At 37.8% G+C, this 21,858-nt stretch overlaps 1 protein-coding gene across 17 annotated transcripts in view; it reads right to left on the reverse strand.

The window, feature by feature from the left end:
* The window catches only part of PEAK1 (pseudopodium enriched atypical kinase 1), a 124,357-nt gene that overhangs the window by 43,035 nt on the left and 59,464 nt on the right, over positions 1–21,858 (reverse strand). For 9 of the 17 annotated variants that reach the window (XM_075160437.1, XM_075160448.1, XM_075160451.1 and 6 more), the window contains one exon: positions 19,185–19,276. The gene's annotated coding sequence lies outside the window, so the exon portion shown is untranslated. Of the gene's footprint in view, positions 1–1,050; positions 1,168–7,214; positions 7,288–8,050; positions 8,195–18,476; positions 18,528–18,809; positions 19,142–19,184; positions 19,277–19,587; positions 19,725–21,858 lie in introns of those variants that run through there. The other 8 variants (XM_075160446.1, XM_075160443.1, XM_075160441.1 and 5 more) reach the window with 7 other exon arrangements.

The raw sequence follows: 21,858 nt of genomic DNA on the forward strand, positions 1-21,858 counted from the left end.
GCTGACTAAATATGTTTCCAGACAAAGCTTTTTGCCAAAAAGCCAGTGCCAAAAGCTTTCTCTGTATGACCTAAGAGATAGAAAGTCTGCCAGATAGAGATCTGCCCAAACTTTCAGCCTTTGTTTTATATACACAAAGTAAAATGCCTTAGTATTTTTTTTGATCTCTGCCAAGATTTGTTGCTTCAACACTTTGCGAGCCCATATATTGTAAGCAGAAAAATTATATTAAAAAATAATTCTCCTAAAATCAGAGAGAGAGAGCGCGAGTGAACATACTAGAATTTTATACCCTGGTTAGCTCCTTCCTTTCATGTATTTAACAAATAAAAGGAGTAAAGTTACACTAATGGGAATCTAAACTAAATGTTTTCCTGGAAAATATATTTCTCCATTACATAAAACCTCTGAACAAACAATTTAAACGAAAGGGTTAGTGCATATGTGTGTGGTTTTTAAGATTTAACTGGGTGATATTATTTCTCAGAAATTGCATAAACTGCATTTGCTCTAGAATCCTATCACAAACCAGACAGCTTTATGGTGTTCCAGGCTAAGCATTTTCTGCTAATAATGCTGGGGTAGAAATGAGAAAGCACTCTATTACACACCTTCATATGACTATTTTTATGTTTTACTGCTGGCTGTACTCACTCTCATTAGCTCAGATACACTGCTACTAATCAGTTTTCCTCTAACGCAAATGAGAGCTACACTCTACATATGAATGCAGACTACAGGAAACTTAGCAGAACCATAACGCAACGCTCCAGTTGGAGTAAAAACAGTTGGAGCATGGTCATATCTCTGTGTGAACATACATCCCACATCCCAGGAGTACCACCTGCAGCAATTTGGCTTAAAAATAAAATACATGTTGACATGTCCGTGTAAATGCAAACATGTAACTTGTACACAGAAAATACCTAAGAAATGTACAGCTATTTTTGATCTTTTGCACTTCAACACCTAATGGAAATGGTTTAAACACAACCACGCACTCTAACATGATTTTTGACAGAGTCTGTGAAATAGACAAGAGCCACTGACTTCTCAGATTTATAAACTACAGCTGGGTTTCCAATTGGCTTCAGCACATGCAGGATGAGCAATTCCGGTAGCATGCTTTGACGCTGCCTGCAGCTGTAACAAAGAGGAAACATGCACCTTCAAACAAGAGGAAATGTATGTTAAAAAAAAACCCCAAACAATTCCAACATTGTGCTACTTCTATACTTAAAATCAGAAGCACTCCTGTGCTATTTCAAATTAAATTCATAGTGACCTTTATATGTCTAAACAAGTATTTGCATTCTAACAAAAAGTTTCTCCATTGCTGTACCACTAAGTGATTTTTCTGATGTTTTCCTCTGCCTTTAAAGAAAATATATTTACTGTTTCAACTACAGATTCCCTATTATGAGTGATAATTATAGTGAGAGTGATTATGAGTAATAACAGAAATGAAATCTTTTTTCAGTATTAAAAAAATGTAAAACATTCTTCACGTGTTCAGGCTACTGCTTCCATTGCTGTTAACAGCAGCTACAACTTGGTAAGGGGCAGCAGAGTCCACTGAAGGTAATGAAAATGCACACAAATACAAGAAGAAAAAAATATCCTGACATTATTCATTTCTAGATTCTTCCCCTACTCTTCAAACAAACGAAGGTCAACAAGAGATCCAGGCAGTCGCACATCAGATCTCTTAAGCTCCTATAGTGATTAGGTATCTTTTCTTCCGTAACTTCACTGCTTCTACCACAGCCGATTTAACTGCTAAGGAATGGGAATGTGTACTCTACAGAGCTCCTGGCTCTTCTGAAATGAGTAGTTCGGATGACAGAACTTACTTGAAGATACTCAATCTCTGCAAAATCAAGGCAATAACAACCTCAGATGTTAAATACAAAACAGCATTAGGCTTCTAAAGAAAGCATTAACAGTAAATACGTAATATCAACATTGTGCATTTCATCCCTGTACCTCAAAACCTTTTATGTAAGCTGATAAACATAACTATTCACCATTTATACATGGAAACACTGCAGTGCAGTGACGCTAAGTAACTAAAACTCACCAAGTGAGTCACAGTGACAGGAACAAGTACAGACAGACAAGTTCTGCTCCTAATGTGGTGCTGCAGCCAGCAGATCGTGATACTTCATTCACTAAATGGCTGAGTCAGCACAGATAGTTTATCAGCTTTAAAGGCCAAATCACTCTTTGTGTAAATGAGCCTAATGCTCCTCATTTCAGCAGATACACAACTGCACACAGGAGGGCTCAGTCTGGCCCTGTTAAGTTGGTATCAAACAAACAGAAATGCAAAAACGTATTTCACTTTCCAGGTCAGAGAGAGAAGATGGCAGATTCAGAGTTGCAGTGCAGAGATGAAGTAATCAGCTGAGATATCCTCATGTCAGGAAACTGAATCTTGCATAGAAATGCAGAAATATTTTTGTGGCTCTTTTTTGTGGACATCATATTTGTTGAGTGCATAGAGATGTAATAAACATGCATTTCAGGCATTTTCCCTTTGTTCTAAGTAATTTCAGGCTGGCGGTTCTCCCTTAGATGCATGCTGGCTGAATCACAATGAAGGCCTTCTCCAGTAATACTTTATACTAACATAATCCAATTAAAAGGAACTTAATTGGTGTGCAACATTCCCTACAATTTCAACATTTTAAAAATGAATAGTCTCAGTAAGTACCAGATGGTGACACGCACTAATTAATCAGGCCTGCTCAATGAATGAGCATATTAAAATGAATGCACCTATTAGACACATTTTCAATGCTGTATGCTGCAAAAAACTCCCCTTAAATGAATGCCTGCTGTATTACTGAGCAATATGCACAAGTGTGCATTTCATCATTTGTAATTGTAACACTATCACTCTTTGATCTCTTCTTAGATCACTAGATACTTGGTACAGATTTCCTTTTGTTTGTCCTCCTCCAGGGATAAGGCATTTAGCTTTAGCTATCCATGAAAATGGGCCTGCAATTTTTATGCTGCAGAATAAACAGCATTGATCAGCCGTCTTATCAGACAACAGTCCAATAAATCGCTGCTGAACAACCCACGAACCTCTCACCATTGGCAAGCATGTCCTCGGACTGAAAAACTCAGCAATGGGAATCCAAACTAGGTTTCCTATATAGGAGTGCCCAAACACCACAAAACCACTACGGCGTTGTGGTTTTGTCGGAACCACTTACAGGGATCTGGACAGTCACTGATCATCATAAACAATAGTGTAAGTCTAACATAACAAGAATAAAGTGATGGTTATTCTTTGCCAGTATCTGATTTCTGTTTCTTTTAAACTTTTATATAATTGTAAACATTTTAAGAGACTTTTTGGAAAAACTGAAATGCTCCAACTTCACACATACTGTCCTGCCTGGGTGGCAATGGGCTGTGGAAACACTCCATCTCCCAGAGAGCGTTGAGACGTTCTGACTCAGGGCCACTGAACCAGCCAGCACAGATAAATGGCACGACAAACAAATCTGACATGTGCTAATTAGGTTTTTTTTTTGTTCTTCATGCCATAAAAAAAAAATTATAATTCTTCTTAAATTTTATATCATTTGTCCAACTTCAAAGGAAACCAAAACCCCAAGGGAAGCTAACTGCAATATCTGTTAGATGCGTGAAATATAACGCAGAGAGAAGAGCTTCACAGCCAGAGAAGTCATGGTCCCAATTTGAAGGCATTTTGAGAAACACACTTGTTTACATTCAGTACCTAGAAGCACTGTGCTTTGAATAATTTTGCAGCATGTATTAATGAAATGTAAATCAAGGAGGAGAAAAAAAAAGAAAAAAGAAAAAAAGATCCTATATAGTATCACAGCAGAGTTTAGAAATAAAAACTAAAGTAACAATATTAAAAATTGTGAGTAGCGCACTCACAGATCTCACAGCACTTCACCAAGGTGAATGAGTGTTTTGTAACATAGATTTTTGTAGAGAGGAACAGCGACTCACAATCTGGTGAAAGATCAAGAAATAGACCCTGACTCTGAAGTGTGATGCCCAGTTCAGTCACGGCACTTACTTCAGACGAGGTATGCCAGGAAAAAATGTGAAACTAAATAATGGCAAATGGCATTATGGACTGCCACAATTTTATTCCCAAAGTGGACTAATATTCACCCAATATCGGATCATTGTTGTAACAAGCCAGAACTGTGACTACGGCAGACAGCACAGGTGGAAATTTCCATTAATGCTAGGCATTATCACTTCCGTTAAAAAAGAGAAGTTCTATCTTGTTGCAGATAGTTTTTTCTTTTTTCCTTCCAGTCAGAACCGAGTGCCCTGGTAACTGTCCAAGGCCATAAAATGACAGTTCTGCAGAAAATGCAATGAATCTGCAGTGGATATTGAGGCGGCAGTGACCTAGACTAAAAGGTTGCCGACTTACTTTAGAACCACTCTTCAGCTCCGTGGTACTATGCTGCTGAGATATAAGGGGTATGATGGATGGACAGGACAACAGAATCACTTCTACCTGAAGTACTGAAAAAAAACCTAGTTGCAATCTTGCTGCAAGACAGTGTGAAACAATCAGGAAAACAACTTCAAACTATTTCTGTTTTTAACCTCCCACACTATTTTCTCTCATTTAAAGAGAGTTTCAATTACGGAAATATTTCGTAAAACTAAGTGAAGGAAACCCTTGAATGTTTTTGCTACCTAAAACCTATAAGAACAAAACATGATGGAAATAACCAATGAACTGGAGCGAAAACCTGCCTAGGGTTAGACAATCTGTAATGCGTCAGAAGAAAACAGGCATTTCTTTACACTTTACCTAACCCAAACAGATAAGCCACAGAGCAAGGAAAAGGCAAGAAATCCTCAGGATCTGCCCCGGTAATCTGATTAGATTCTCCATCATCACATTGAGAACACAAAAACAATAATAAGGACAAGCTCTCACATTTGGTGTTGAGGCCCAACAGACCAGCCAAGGCATGTATTGGAATATGAACTCTTCTGAGTTCCAATAATAAGAAAGAGATTCTTAACTGGAGAAAACTATTAAAAGTATTTTTTTTCCTTTTGGAAAAAAAATCACCGTTTAGCATTAATAAAACTTAAATTTATAATGACCATTCAGACATCTATATATATGATCATATAATGATCATTCAGACAACGATATATTCTTTAGGGATGCTTTTTACTTGCACAGAAAATTAGTTTTCATTTTTTACTTTTTAAAAAGAAAAACCCAGTAAGATAAGCCAGACTTATAAATAGTTTGTCTACCTTGCTTCATAAAAAGGGCTGTGTACAACATTCTAAAATCTAGCAGCAAATTAAGGGTAAGCACATCAGCTGACAGGAACAAGCATGATAATGATAATTAAAAAACCCCCTATCTTCAATTTTAGTGCATTTAAGTTTGTCCCATCTCTATTTAAGCAAAATTATGAGAATTAAGCCCTTCACAGCATATTAAAAATGCACTGGTATAACTATATCTTGACCAATCTAATTATCTTTGATTTACCTTTCCCAGGCTTACTTGAAATCCTGCCCTTTGATCTTTTTTGTTTAAGCACATGAAAACATCTAGAAGAATAAACTTTACCAAACCTTTCCTAAACCTCTCCAGAATGTAGTCACAATAAACAACAATGAAATACCTGAAAAACATCATACTGCTGCTATAGTTACAAAACACAGTAACGGTTGTGGTTATCCTTCTGCTGAGCACAGCTTGAGAATGAAAACAGTGTATATCATCACTGTATTATTGAATCCATCAATTCTGCAACTTCAATTTACTTAAAACCCTCTCCCTTGGACTACTGCAACCTCTGGCTCCAAAGATCTTTATGCTGAACCTCTGATGCAGCAAAAACCACAATTGCCAAAAATACATTAATTTCAGTTTAGCAAAGTAACTTGTGGATAGCAAAGTACAAAGTAGTATTAGAAAGGATATGAAGGCCCTTACTAAAAAGTAGCCAAAGACAAACAAAACACTGTGGTATCAGGAGCAGATAACTTATGAGAGAATTAGTGGCTTGCAGCCAGTGTAAGAGATCAGCTATAAAACAGAAGATAAAACACATTGCAGAGAAGCCACATGATTACTCTCCATCAGTCTCAACCCCCTCCCCAAGATCCTATGAATTATTAAATAAAGACTCGAGAGAATTAAGTTTAAAAATAAAACACTATCAGCCATTATAAAAAATGAGATATTAAAAATAACTGATAAATTAAGAGCACAGCACAGTAGGGCTGACTGTGTAAAGCCAAGAACTGCAGAGAAACTTGAGAACCAGGCGGCTGAGCTACACATAAAATTATGTGGCCCTTTATCATCAGAGCCTTAGCAAGGAGCTAAGCACAGTATGAATGGGACATGGTTTTTTATCATTTCTGTGAAGGAAACTTGCTCTTCTTCCTACCAAACAGTGAAATAACGGGCAAAAGAGAAATGACCAATTACTTGAAATTTTTAAGAAGTTCTCTCAAATTACTAACTGCAGGACATGCAAATGGTGCAACAGAATACGCAAGGCAACCAGCAGATTACATGCTTTCAGTGTAAGAAAATCAATGACATGATCTACTGAATATTGTGTTCAGTTCTATTTATGACATCTCAGGAAGAAATGCAGCATAAAACAACCACAAAAATATTTTAAGGGACGAAAAGCTTTCCATATTAAGTGAAACAAAAAGATTAGGATAGTTTAGTTCAGAATTGAGACAAATAAAATAATATTATATTAAATGAACCATCACATAAAGAAGATAGACTGGGTGTTCCCATTTAGTGTCCGTCTCAAAAAAAGGGCAACAAGCCCAATGCAGCATATTTAAATCAGTAAAAAGAAAATTATTCCATATAAAATGCTTCCTGAAACAAGCTGGCACTGAGACCAAGAGGTCAGCTGGATTCAGAAAACGATTAGACATTTATACACAGGATAAGACATTGACAGTTGTAGTAGGTGGGGTGAATCCAAAGCTTCCAATTTCAGAGCTTAAGCAAAGCATTAACTATTTGAGTTGAGAAAAAAATTCGCTCATTAGCAGATTATTCCTTTATTGTCCATTTAGGAAGTTCGGGCAGCGTGAAGGGCAGGGCCGCTGCTGGAGTGCGGGTGCCTGACCACAGCCAGCACTATTCCACTGCACACGCTTCCTGGCGCTACGCTGCATGCAAGTACCTGTCTCATGAAATCGTGCCCCAGTTGTCAGTCTCTTCACACTCGCAGATCCTGTTCTCCCACTTCACCAGATCTGATGCACCAAAGAACAACAGAATATGAGATGTCGTCTTAAAGATTCCTGGTCTCTACTCTTCCACCCAACCTGCACTACGTATCCCTTCCACCTCTGTATGGCACGTCCCTTTTGCTTAGGATTTTACCTATACAGGCCTTCCTTTTGCAAGGCCCTTCTCAAAATTAGTCTCTTTGATAACAACATCATTCTGATTTTTCCTTTTTATCAGATCCTACTCTTTACTTTCAGTGGTTTTAGTTTAATGTAGCAAATTAACTAAACGGTGACATACTACTGATATCCCATGGCCTCCCAGTGGTAAGGCCTTTCTCTTCTCCTCCCACGCTTTGTTTTGTCACTCTTGTTCCAGGCTTATATTTCAGCCCTGGAAACATTCTTTGTGTTCATTTCTACTTCTTATGACTACACAATCATGTTTGATATTGGGCAACTGGGACCTCAGGCTATAAACTACTTGGGGCAAATGACTGCGTGTTACACTAGCACGTCTTGCAATGATCCATACAAGTCCATAGCAATGCGTAAGTAAGATGGTGGTAATTACAAAGGTAAGGAAGCCAGATGGGAATCTTACAAAAGATTAGGATTAGTACTGTTTGAATGTTGCCATACTACAAGATAGAAAAATCAGGATAAGATGACAAAGGAATAATATAAAAGGAATTTTTCTCTACAACTAACCTAAACAATTTAACTTTTTAAGACACATACATTACTAGTTTATGGTGGGAAATATAAATAAAAATAAGCCACATACGGATATCTCATTCACTACTTGGAAGAGCAAGTGCCTGGAAAGGGCTTGAATCTTTGTAAAAACTCCTTCAGTTTCCCATTCCACAGCAACCATCTCCTCCCACCGCCTTCCCTTGGTGTGGTCATTTTGCCTTGTTCCTTGCATCTACAAAGACAGACATTCTAACTTGAGGATCTCTTTGATAATCTTGAGAAACTAGCTACAGGTAATTTTTTCGCCATCAAAGCTAGTTCAAGCAGCTTATTCTCACTCAGACTATTCTTCTAATTAGTATGTCATTTATTCATCCCAATAAGCTACTTTACCAGGCATGATGAATGCAAGAAATTTTAATCTGCAGTCATAAGCCACAGCAATGAAATGAGCGATGAGCTGTAAGTCAGAAGGTTAAAGATATTATTATTTACTAGTGTTGAAGTTAAAAAGAAAACAACAACAACGCTTTACAACAGATATTCTTAGGTACTCCTTATGCTTTGCCTAGAATCCATCCCCATAAAATGGGAAGCCACTGCTGATGAGAATGCTATTAGGGATAAAAAGCACCATCATAGGTGAAATTTTATTCAGAAAAGGAATTAGCAGATACTGAACTTGTATGCTTTTAGCATTCATAATAAACAAGAATTGATTTTTTACTTATTCTGATGATTAAGTGTTGTGTCTGACCATCTTTTAGGATAACACAGCCCCAAACACCAGGATTGTGTTCTCTGCAGTTTCTCTATGCATCACCCTGCACACATTTCCACTACGCAATCCTGCTTGCAAAGCAGTATTGGTCAGGGGTGGGAAAAGATGCTATTCCAAAACTGTGTGCACGCAGGTTCTCACAGAGAATTCGGTTGTACAGAAAAAAAAAGGCTTCTGCTAATATAGAGCCTTCTGCTTCTTTTTACCATTTGGTATGAAGGTGGATTTACCATAATGGTATCAAATACAATTACCTACATTATAAATGATTCACCAAGTATAAAATCCTAGTATGCTTATAACAGCAGTGTGGAAACAGACCCCAAAGCCAAGAAAATCAATACCTTACTTAATTTTAAACATTGTGTTGTGGCCCACTGAGAAGAACCCAGTAGTTTTCACGCTCTTTAGCCTGATTATCAAGTGAGCAATATCACAGCCCCTGGAAAATCTTGAAGTCCACAACACACCAGGGTTCCAGGCACCTTGGGAGGGGCCCCGTGATGCAGCTGTATCCCTCCATGGTGACAGAAAAGGACTAACAGCACAACACAGGACATCTAACAGTCAGTAATCATGGTTTTTGGCTATCAAAAAAGACAGGATGTACGGGGGAAAAAAAAACCCAAACCCAAAAGTAATTTATTTTAGTCCATAAAATCTGATTCCATACTTAAAAATAATCCATACATGGGGGAGCTATGCAGTGAAGGCATCATTAAATGTAATCAAGGACAGAATCAGAAAGGAAATGCAATAGAAATTCTGTATTGGTTTTTATCTTTACATTCAATGACTGTTTTTTGCAGCTAAGGGATTTGCTCAATTTACTTAATGAGAGGAGAAACACCCTGAATTTTCAAAGATAGATGTTTAAACCTATCAAGTATGTAAACCACTCTAATCTTTACCCCAATACTGTAAGACAAGGGAAAGAAGGAATCGCTAACTGCTTCTGAGAAAGCTGACTTCATGCAGGCAAAACCTACCCTAAGAACCAATCTGCTTTGTGGGCAGCAGGAGCATCCAGCTGCATCCAGCCACTTAAAACCAGAGGTGGCTTATCACAAAGAGCAACAGCACCCAGAGTCCAGCCTGGCACTCCCCCCCACCACTCCCACAGCCCCTTCTACTCCGAGCGTTCCTGCGAGCCCAGGGTGCCCACGAAGCTGTTCCTTCCACCTATGACAGCCATGCTGTCAGAGCGCTCAGATACTAATTAAGAGGCTGCTGATCATACTTGAAAATAACTAGTTTGAAACCTAGCCAGTGCTCATTCATGGATCAGGACACAGTATGAAACAACAAAACTGAAGCACTATAAACAAGCTCTAGCAAAGGAAAGAGAAAGAAAATCAACACGAACATTTGTTTTCAGAAATGGTACTCTTAAATTCTTTCCTTAGTTGATCTTTCCAGATATAAATGTTTTCCTAAAGGAGCTGATTGCCAAACAATTTTTGCTGATTGTACTTGACAGAAGCCTAAAAATGCAAAGCTTTTTCTATCCAGAAAAAACACAATGTGAATTTTCTAGTCTTGTACCGCTAAGATAATTGAATACTAATCTACAGGGATCTGAAGGTAAAAGCAGAATCACGCTCATCTGAATTCTTTACCTTTCAAACAAGGTTTTTCTGACAGTATACTTCATTAACACACAGGATTGCTACAAGTCCACCATTATGCAGGGAATGGATTTCACAGGAACCACACTAAGCCCAGGGCAATTATGTTTTGTCACTGCCAACCCAAGTAAAATATGAAAGGCTGCTAGTACCTGCCCTCTTGGAGGGTCTTGAGGGAGGTTTTATTCCTGCCATATGCAACACTATGCCATTTTGAACTAAACTGTTAACGATACTAAGAACCGGTCTAAGAGAAACTGAGAGACCAAGACCTACTCCCGCGCCCATATAAGCAGCATCAAGTTGCAAGGTAGTAGCAATACTCTTCCCACTGCTCCCTGTTGAGTCCTGGGCTCAGTCTCTATAGACAGGTCAGGAGACAATATAAATACGCCGTCGAATGAGGAAAATTGCTCAGGAATCTAGATCATGCTTCCGCAGTACTGCTTCATCAACACTGTGCACAAGAAGGTGATGTGTATGCCAGGTCTCCCAAGCATGCTCCATAGAAGAGACTACATGCTCTCTGTAGTACTTAATCTTGCAATTTATACAGAAAAAAATCCGTACGGCAGATTTCAAGGTTATGGGCTCAAACTTGGCTTAATAACACATGGTAGCATATGTTTTAGTTATATAAACAGTATATGGGATCCCAACTGTTAGTCAAATGGTGAATTGCGATGGTAACTGCAACAGCTATGCAACACAGTGTTACTAATATCTTTTGCCCTCATACTTAAGAAGTACTATTGATTCTATGATTCTACTTTGTCTTTTTTTAATAAAAAAATGAGCAAATTGAACTCTCCAGTCTTCTTTGTAAAACAAGCTGCTCAAACCTTTAATCACTAATGACTTTTGCGAATTGGTATTAGCACCCTTGGACTGTTGCTCTCCAAAAGACAACACAGAGTTCCTGGAGCTTCATACCAAACACAATGGAAACAAACCCTTCCTACTCTTGAAATAGATTCCTCCGCATGTGGAGTCCAGGCACCATGCTTTTAAGGCCAGACTGTTATCCAGAACTCATGATAATGGGGTGGTCATGACTTCCACAAGCTTCTGAGGATCTTCGCTTCTCTCAGTGGAGTCAGGCAAGCCTGGTCTAAACCCTTCATTCCCAGTTTACAATTGCACATAATAAATACAAATTATTTGCTCAAGCCTTTTTTCGATGTAATCAGTGAATATCTCTGCTTTCAAATTTCCTGCTCTCCCTATTTACATTTTCTTTCAGACTACTCATTAAAAAACCTTGACTAATTTTAGGGCAAAGATTAACACATAGTATCCTGTGCAACTTGGTAACAACCCCCTACTTACAATCAGTTTCAGACCTATCACCTATAGCCAGGTCTAAACCACATAATATATACTGCATTTTTATCATTTTAGTTTCTTAATAATAATATAGCAAAATATGAAATTAAATTAAAACATATTATATTTAAAAGTTAATTTAGCCTTTTGTGTACTTGTTAATGAAGATACCTATTCATAGCTCACTAAAATTCAGCATCTGGAAAGAAGACATACAGAGGCATGAGGAAGAGACAACGTGGTTTTGCAAATGCAGTGAATTTGTGTGTTATTTTAAAGGTATTTTAAAAAGCAAACCTTTTGGTTTCCAACAGTATCAGGCAGTTATTCAACAGAAAAAACAGTTTGAGCAATTTGCATAAAGATTCAAGGTTTAATTTTTCGGATTTCCACAGAGATTTATAGAAGTATTTTTTGGCATAAGCAGAAAATTAATCACTACTAACTTCACCTTCTATGGCTGTTTTAAGTACCCCCTAACTCAAATAATTTCTTGTATAACAATCACTTACAAAAGTGCCAGCTTTTTTAAGTCAGCTGTTTCAAAAAGCCTTTTGTTGAAACCAAGTATGTTAACAGTGATCTCCAAGCCTTAATTTTGATAGAAATTGCAATATGTCAAACTCAATAAAGGCAGCAGAACTATGTTTGGATGCCAGAATGTAGTATATATAAAAAAAAATTATGAAATTCAATAATAGAATATTTATCAGCTGCTTATCACGTCTGTATGCAGCTGTAGCACTTGGCCCCTGTGTTGCTTCATACAAGTATACTGAGAAACTGAAGCAGATTTGCTCTGCACTGTGCAGGTTTCTCAATACATATTAATACAAAAATTTTTGCTACATGAAAGTATTTTTTTCTCCTTTTTTCTGTAGAGAGCAAAATAATTTCCTTACTTTCATATGGTATTGCAGGGACAAGAAGACTAAAGAGAAAAGTGGAAAGACACAAAAAAGCTAACAGCATTTCTCAGAATACACTGCTTATAAAAAGCAGCTTCATATAACCTCTCATGTACGTTCACCTCCAGTTCTGCCAAAGCAAGGTACTGCCTTATAAAACACGGCCGTGTTCAGCAGACACCACTGCGATACAGCCGACCCGCTCTGTACTCTGAGTTTCTCTCGGCTGGTGTCAGGAAGCAGGTGCACAGCCAGCTACACTCGCACCATTTTAGTGGTGCTTCTGCTTTGCTCCAGTTGACTGCTATTCTGCTGCCAACCCCGCTGCGTTTTGCCAAGCGCAATTCAGTACCAACATACTGTACTTCTGTTCCAGCTGAGAATTCTTCCAAGTCTGATATAATTCAACATGATTAACAAAAGGACGGTTTCATAATGCTAATTAGCATTGTGTAGTCAGAAGATAGACTGTAGGCCTATATCTCTAAAGTCCTGTGTTAAATTTGTTCTCTAGACATAAAAGACTGGTATATTAACCATGTCTTATTTTCACATTTTTCTTTTCAGAGAAGCCTGGATGAATCATAATGCACACAGATAGTCCAAAACACTCAGCAGATGATTTCGCTTAAATCTCAAGTAAGACAAATTAGACAAGATCTTCAATCACTGCCTTGGGATGTGTGGGCGATGTATTACATTTTACAAGTAACAGCATTTGGAAAAATTCAGTTTTCACTCTTCAGCCACTGTACTCTTTTAATTACATGCTAAAACTTGGAGAAATAAGAACTGGAAAGGAAAAGAGGAGAAGAGAGACTTCACAGAGATAATGAGTTGGCTGCTTGCTGAAATTAGGCAACTCATCTTTAATGTCTGCAGCGCTGAGCTACAGAAAGAAAAAAGCAAATTCCTCATACTGCAAGTGCACTCCCTTTCAGCAATGGAGCCGTTCTGTAGTAAGTAGTTTTAAGCAAGATATGAAGCTCTAGCAGCAAGTTCACTACTTGAGTGAGGGTTTTTATTTTATAGGGTGTGATGGAAGAAGTAGTTTGAGGCTATGTAAAAGTAATAAAATAAATTCTGCCTCAAATCTCTGTGAACCTTTAATATGCCAGGATCCACAGACAAACGAAAGCCTCAAAAGATCTCTGGAATCTTACTGCTTGGTATGCCTGTTCATTTCCTGGTGCACACTTTATTTTTACACTCTAAAGCGTAAAGAAAGGAATTAGGAAATGCTGTCAAACTAATTTTTCTTAAAAGTCCAATTTCAGTCTTCCCTATGAAGAATGTGATTCAAAAACTTTTGTAGTTATTATTGTCCAAGGATTGTAATTTTTTTAAGCTGTTTGAATGGATTTGGTCAGTCAACCCACAACAATATGGACAATACCTTTGTTTTCTTGTAGATGCAAACATTGGATTGTTATACCAAGATTCGGCATTACTACTACTGCTAAACATACTCAGACAGATCTCAGGTGAGCACATGCTTTTCTTACAGCGGTAACCAAGTTGAGAGCCTTACATGTTCAAAGGTCCACATCAGGTGGCTGGCTTAAAAGTTTTGCAGATAGAACTAAAGCACAACTGAGAGTATTATTTTCCTTCAATATTATTATTGTAATATATGAGGATAAATGTAATGCTGCAAGTATACAACTTCAGTTGAAACATAAACTGCTTGTTGATATTGTCTCTTTCAGTTCTCCTTTTCTAATCATGAAAGTGATTCTAAAAATCGCTGTGCCCAAAACATTTGGGAAAGATTGAAATTACTATCTGAAAGTTAAGCATAGTAGTAGTTTAGGGGTCAAAGTCACATAAATAGTGCCTTCCTTAGAAATACACCTGTATAGTTTGTATATTGTAGTAGCAGAGAAGTATATGTTATACATATTTATAAACACAGACACAAAATTTAGAAATTCAGAAGTATGAAATATGTTGGTGTATTTCTGAGATCTTCAGCTTGAGATCTACATAAGATACACACATCACAGGCAGAAAGCTAAAATAAGTGTGACCAGATAGGACAGGAATTAAAATTGAGGAGTTGATAAAAAAAAGAAAAAACTATACTAGTATAGTATAGGAAATATTAATTTCAACAGCCAGCTTATCCCAGAGAAAGATGTAAACCCACTGAATGTTTAAACATATCTCTATAGAAACCAGCCTATCAGAGTACAGCTGGCAATGACATACTAAAACCCACCTAGACGCTTCTGGATACCTATTGTAGCTGACTCCATGTGAGATCATACGGCTTTGCTCACAGCAATGGTTTTAGGAACGATTCCCACCGTTGCCTTCGCAGTACCAACACTACCATTTGGAACATTTCACCACCACACCATTTGAACTGTTCAAAGCAAAATTTTAGGCCATGGTGAATGTAAGCAGCGACGGCTGTTTGCTGTAGCACTTTGGCTGGTTAAAGGAGGTTCTTTTTTGTGTAGTATTTTCCGAAATACCAAGCATAGAAACCTACACATCGTTTACAAAGTTCCAATAAATAACTTCCAACACAGAAAATACAATCCAGCTTTTAAATAAGCACTGTGTATCTTCAATTAATATAGTAACTTTGTGGACACGTGCACATACAATTTATGGCAATTTATTTATTTTAAAGAAGAGGTGGGGAGAGGTCATAATATATAACTTTATGAGTAAGGAACTTCCAAACCCAGTCTAAACTTATCTTCAGCTTTGATAAATCAACAAACTCTATTCCTCCCTCCCTTCTGCCTATTTCTAAAGTCTTTCTTCTTTCTCCTCTCCTTGGACTGCTGATGTGCTTATTCTGATCAAAATTCTTTAAGGATGTCAAGGGGATAAATACTGCTATTAACAGCTACTAGTTTCCATTTGCTTTTTAGAAACGGGTGCATTACACTTTGAGGCATTATATACACTACTAGGTATTCACAGGATGCACTATTACCGAGAGGCAACACGCGGAGGAAGTAGTGGAGACTAAAACATTTTTTGCAGTAACAGGAGGATCCTCCAAGCGGTTTGCAGAGTGTGCTCCAGGGCCATTCAATTGTTCTACAGTGTTAGTATTTCAAGCGGAAGATACTTTGTTTTTTCCAGGACCAAAGTATAAACGCAGGGAATCAGGTATTATCCAGTACAGGTAACAGACTTCTACCTAGCAATTTTCTGCAACTTAAATGTAAACGATGCATGAAAAACGTACTCTTATTAAATGTTAAACACAAGCGTTTTAACAAAAAGGTAGGGAACACAGCAATAATCTCTGCATTTTGTCATCACCAACAACCGCAGGCCTACAGCCCCGAGGAGCCTACAGCTCCTGTCAATGTGCGATCAAATTAATAAAGAGCAAGTGCAGCGTCAAAGAAATTATGGGTACGTTATTATGTGCATTCAGAAAGAGACAGCCATGAAGCATTGCCTTGCTAAATGTTATAAAAGTTCTTATAAATATTCATATGCAGCATTTGTACTCTAAGCATTTAATAATTTCTTTAAAAAAAAGGAATGGGGGAAGGGGGGAGGAAGAAATTACTGTTTCCTCAGTTCTGAAGAGCTCAAAGAAACTTGTGCACAAGTGCTCTATAAATTACACAGCAACTAATTGTTGCTGTCTAAAACCAGAAACTTACAAACTTTACAATTTTTTCAGGTAGATTTTTTTTTTTTAAATTGCATCTGAAGTGTTAAAATAGTTTGCAGGTACTAAACTAATGATTTTTTGTTCCTTTGAATTACTTGAATTTGAATTTTGATTATTTGAATTTCTATGTCATTAGCTTTTGAAAAACAAGATTGATCTGTTGCTTCTGACATTTGTATGAAGACAGATTTAGTTGGCTGTACTCTGCATTTTCAAAACCCCATTGTCAAGATGAACCTAACGTCACAGCATCAGATAAACATGGCTGCTTTGCAATGGCAAGGCATTGTGCAACTCGGAAACTCGATCCATCCATACGCAGCTGTTGTGAGCTAAAATAGCAAGACTGAAAATCCTGCCATCGCCCCTTGAAGGCACTGCATTTCTAACTATATTCTATGGCATGCAGCCTCTTGATTAAGCCTCTCTGACTTAAAGTTTATCAATACTACTCTGAATTAATATAGATTACTGTAATACACACTGACAATACAAAAGCCTGTTCACAAAAGAGAAAAGATACTGCAAAATAGCTTTGACATAAAATTATAAACCTAATATAAGAGCTAAAAGATGTAGAGTAATAACATCTGAACTCCTCAGAAATCACACAAGTAGAGACAGCAGCGAGGGACCAGCTTAGACCTCCTGCCTTGCTGTGATCCTGCCTCCAAGCCAGACCAAGATAACTGACTGTCTGCCTCTGACATTCTTTTACCTACCCTTTTGTACCAGGAACATCACTTCTTGTCTGAGAAACACATGTTACACTATAGCTTTGAGTATGTATATCTTTGCAGTATCTTTTCAGATACTACACTCTGGATATACATCCCCACTCAAGATGCTATAGCTATGAGGAAAAAAAATAATCTAAGGAGATGCTTATTAGTGTAGAGCCAACTTCTTCACACACACCTTAGTTGGCAAGTAGACCCAGTGTTGGCTGCACAGGATGGAAAAGCAACATTAATAGCCGAAGAGGCTTATTGCTATGGGACTTGTATCAGTCAAGTCAGATTGCTGTCAGATGTACCTGACACTGCTCTCAGGTGTATCGGACAAGTCTCAGTGGAGTTATTCCAGGCACATACCATGTTTAGAAATACAAAGCAAAATGAAAAGTGATGCTGCCTTTTACTTCCCTCAGGAAAACTGCCTCTTGCAAATGGTTTTATCATTTTCATTATATCCTGTTTGATTTGCTTTACCATCTTGACTGGAAAAATAGCTAAGACATAATAGAAAAAGATTTTTCCACAGGCTGGTTCTAATTACATTAAATCTCAAGTGAGATAGGACATTTAAATAAGAAACAACAACCGCAGAGTCTGAGATAATAACATACCAAGATACTAGGCTTTTTGAGAGTACCGTTAAAATGATACATTAAACATTACAGTGTACTCCAATCACGTTTCAACACGAAAGCCATTTCTTCTGTGGCACACCGCTGCAGAAAGAGGGTTAGCAGTTATTGCAGTCAGTGATCAACTCTGAACAATTATGAAACATGATCCCTCATGCTGGAAGTTACATAGATCTTTGTAACATGAACTGCAAGATACATGCTTAAACTTCTGCATGAAGTGAGGCAGTTGGGAATGCAAGGTGACTGTAGGATTAACCACCTCATGAACCACAATGTAGAGTTGAGGAAGTTTTGAAGAGCTCCTGGATTTTGTTGCAAGTTGTACCTTTAACATTTTGTCATGATAACTGAATTCTCTTTTAATGTGCTTGGGAAACTTATCATCTTTAGATTGCTGAAAACCACTGAAATATAAACATGCTAAATGAAGACCGTGGCTATGTGGTCTGTAAACACAGTGAAACCTGTCATAGTCCCAAAGTTTGTGTCTTTAATGTTATAAGCCACTGCTCAGCTGTGCCTCCAGTATTGGTGCTTTTGGGACCCCACAACAAATTCCCCTGCTGGAAACCAAAACTGAAGAAAGAGAGCTTATGTGGGGAGAGAAAGAATTGAATTACTCCCCCCCACGCCTCCCTTTCCTTTGGCTACGTGCTAGACCAGGCTAAAGGGAAGGAGAAGGGTTGGCCTGTGGGAACGGGGGTAGAACAGTTCATCAATTCCCTTTGCTCGCAGATAGTTACTAGACTGACTTAACTAACATCAAACCACGTATAAGTGATTCACTAGTGTATGGCTAGAGCTGAAACAGTTATGTACATACAGATTTTGGATATCAGTTACATACCTGTTCAGCTGTTTTTCTGTAGTCGTCACAGTAAAGTTTCAAGGAAATTATCTAGATACTGAGGATTAAGAGACTTACTTTCAGTCAATAAACAGAATCTGTGATTCTAAATTCTATGCACAGAGAATATAAACTGCCACAGCAGGAGTTCAGTAAGTAAAGATTCTTGTCTAAATAGCAAAATGTATATTAATTCTCTATTAAAATGTAATCAGGTACGCAAAGTAAAATTGAAAAAGTTTATTTCAGCACACAAAATAAAATTTATTTTCCTGTGTGTATATTCTACACTTCCGACTTGCAACACTAAAAGTGCTCTTATGCACTAATTACCTATGTTTGTCTAGTGAACAATGCCACAGCACTGAAGAATGATTGCTCACATGCAGAAAGTTGAGTAGTAACACTTAATATGACCACATTGCAAAAACATTTTCTAAATGCAGCTCAGAGATATCTGCACAGCCACTGCTGGAGATGCCTGTCTGAACAGATCTAAATATGAAAAGAAAATGCAGACAGATATGAAGGTAATCAGTAAAAGACACATGCAACTTACTACCTATGAAAATATTTAATTTGCATTTAACAAAGAAGAAGGAATTTAACTTGTACATCTTTCTCTATCAGCTATTGTTTTTGTTAACTTCCTTTAGGCCCTTATGCTTATAAGACATTTGTAAACTAAAATTAGTTGAAGGCGCTCACCTTGATGTACCCTCACCGCTTCTCTTGTACTGGCTCTGCTGTTGTGCCGACACCTCTGAACCAACTCAGCTTTCAAACTGCAGCAAATCAACCTGTGGATGGGGAGGAAGAGTCATTTTCTGCCAGGTCAGCAAGTTGAATGGGCTCATGAAGATAAGCAATAAGCACCAAACATTCAGCCACAGAGGGGACAACACTGCATGGCTAGGAGCAGCAGCGAGGTAGCTGTTGTAGCTCTATTACCCTCCGCACCCCAAGAAGTAGCGGTCAGTAGAGATTTCAGCAGATGAACAGCAGCAAGTTTTATGTAGGTATCATGGCAAGACAGATACTGTTCTGAAGCTCTTGGGCTCACATTGATGTACTGTGTTGCATAAAAACTTTCCATTCTGCTCAAGTATACCTTCAGAAGAATACTTCAGTCATTTAAAATTCCTGGAGCAGTCTGTCACCACCTCTGCGGCAAGGGCCACATTAGCACCATTCTTCTGTCCAACAGATTCCCTAGGGCCAAATGTTTTCCTTGGGAACTGTGAGTAGCTTGGGTAAGTCACAAAAGATATGACCTTGTTTCACCTGTTCTCAAGATACAGACTAGTGTACTTCACATGGGGCTATGCACTGGTATTATCTATTTGCAAATGCTCTTAATCACGTTAATTGCCTCCTCCCCTCCCCTTTTTTTTTTTGCACAGTTCCTGGCATATACCTTCCACTTGGGTACCACTTAAATACCAATGCGTAATTTTACATGCAAATTAAACAAAAGGCTATTTCTTCCCCAAAGAGAGTAATACTTTGAAAACCTGCTAGTCTTGATCGTGAGTTGAAATAAAGGCTGATAACAACAGAGGCTGCACAGATCATGATGACCTGAGTACTGAAGAGAGAAAGTAAGGTGAGGAGTGTTTTCTGAAGCTAGGACATCCATAAAAGCAAATGCCACTACTGCAGTGCTAGTAATTCAGCAGCCTAAGGGCAAAAAAAGGGAGACTGACTTCAACAAATTGGATGTGATATATTGCACTTTTAGTGCTGTATCCCATGGCTACTAAATTACTGAATCTTCATGGATTGTTTTATGTCACGTGCACTCCTGATTTGCTATCCAAGTTTCTTCTTACACAGGCTGGTGGTCTCTCATTAAGACCAAGATTTACAGAGCACAGATTTCAGATTTTATAGAACCCTCTGTGCTTTCTAAAGATCCACCTTTTCTTCTAATCAACTGAAATAACACTTTTTGGCTAGGACTCCTGGTGTGTGGTGCGGGGCTTTTTGGGTTTGGTTTTTCTTTTTTTCTGTGTTTATTCTGTTTTTTTTTGAGACTTGCAATGCATATGTCTCAGTCAGACCTCTAATGATATTAGTAAGAGTTACCTGTACCGCCTCTCCCACTATTTGTCCCCCTTTAATTCTTTGAGATACAAATACTTTTATGTTACAGGAAATGAGGACAACAGAAAGCTGTAGATCCCATGAATGTAAAAATTGTCTTGAAGGCATGGAACAATTCAGCCCTAATTACAGCCAGCTGGAGTCTGCTCTCTTTGCAGTGATACTTAGATAATTAACCAAATACTGCCTGATACAAGACTCAAGTACGTGACTACCACTCAGATATTCAAGTTTAATTTTTGTATCCATCACTGAAATCAAGCTTAATAGATATTATCAGTTAAAGTCTTGAAAATCAGTGACACACAGTCATACGAGTTAGGCAAGGATTATTTTTTCTTTAATGAGCTTGGTGCTATCTTTCTTTAGCTGCAGAAGAAATGTCTTTTCCATTAAAAAGGCAAACGCATAAATTTTGATTAATTTAATGTCCCCTTAATACCTGTGAATTCGCTCAGTTTAAGCCCTAAACTTAAATACACAACACTGGTGTAATAAAGTAAACCCCAAAATGATCAGATACGCATTATTGTAGTAATACATGTTTAATTCTCACGGTATGCTATCTTTAAATTTGTGGGTTTGTGTTTCTTCCTAAGTAAGCTTTACATGGATGTTGAAACCAAACAGTGCTATGTCAAAAGTCAAATAATACGGATTTGACTGCCAATATTTATACTCTGAAACTATTACAAAAGAGGATGGCAGAGAGAGTGCTCAAGAAGTCTGAAATGTTTGGAAGGCAAAACTGCTAACAAATCCCTTCTTCTGCTTGTAATGAAATACATTTTTAGATTGTTATGTACCTGAATTGTATTTGCAGCAAAAAACAAATCTGAAAGAGGAAGTCAGTACACACAAGAGAAAGTTGTCTTCCCCAATTCTATTTTCAGCAGTCCTTTCCCTGAGAATATGAATTTTTTAGACAGATTCAATCCCTCTGACTGGTTATACAGCTAGTTAGTGCTCCACTGATCAGGAGAAAACAATTTGTCACTGCTTTTTATCAAGTGGTAGCTCCTGCGACTTTTATTTCTAGTTACTAACTCAAGAAATCTACTGCAAAAAATTTGGAATATTTTAACCTGGAAAAGATGTTTGTAAAAACAGCAGTACACCAGAGAAGTTGTTGGTAAAGACACAGTGCAATGAGAAACATAACTAATCAGTAATTGTAAGATCTTGGGTAGGGGCATAAAGAAGAAAAACATCATGCATCTCAGTAGCATACTTGCAGTGTTCTTAAAAAAATCTGGGTTGGGAGGCAAGAATCTAA

The sequence above is a fragment of the Calonectris borealis genome, chromosome 11 (genome assembly GCF_964195595.1).
Source record: "Calonectris borealis chromosome 11, bCalBor7.hap1.2, whole genome shotgun sequence".
NCBI classification, from domain to species: domain Eukaryota; kingdom Metazoa; phylum Chordata; class Aves; order Procellariiformes; family Procellariidae; genus Calonectris; species Calonectris borealis.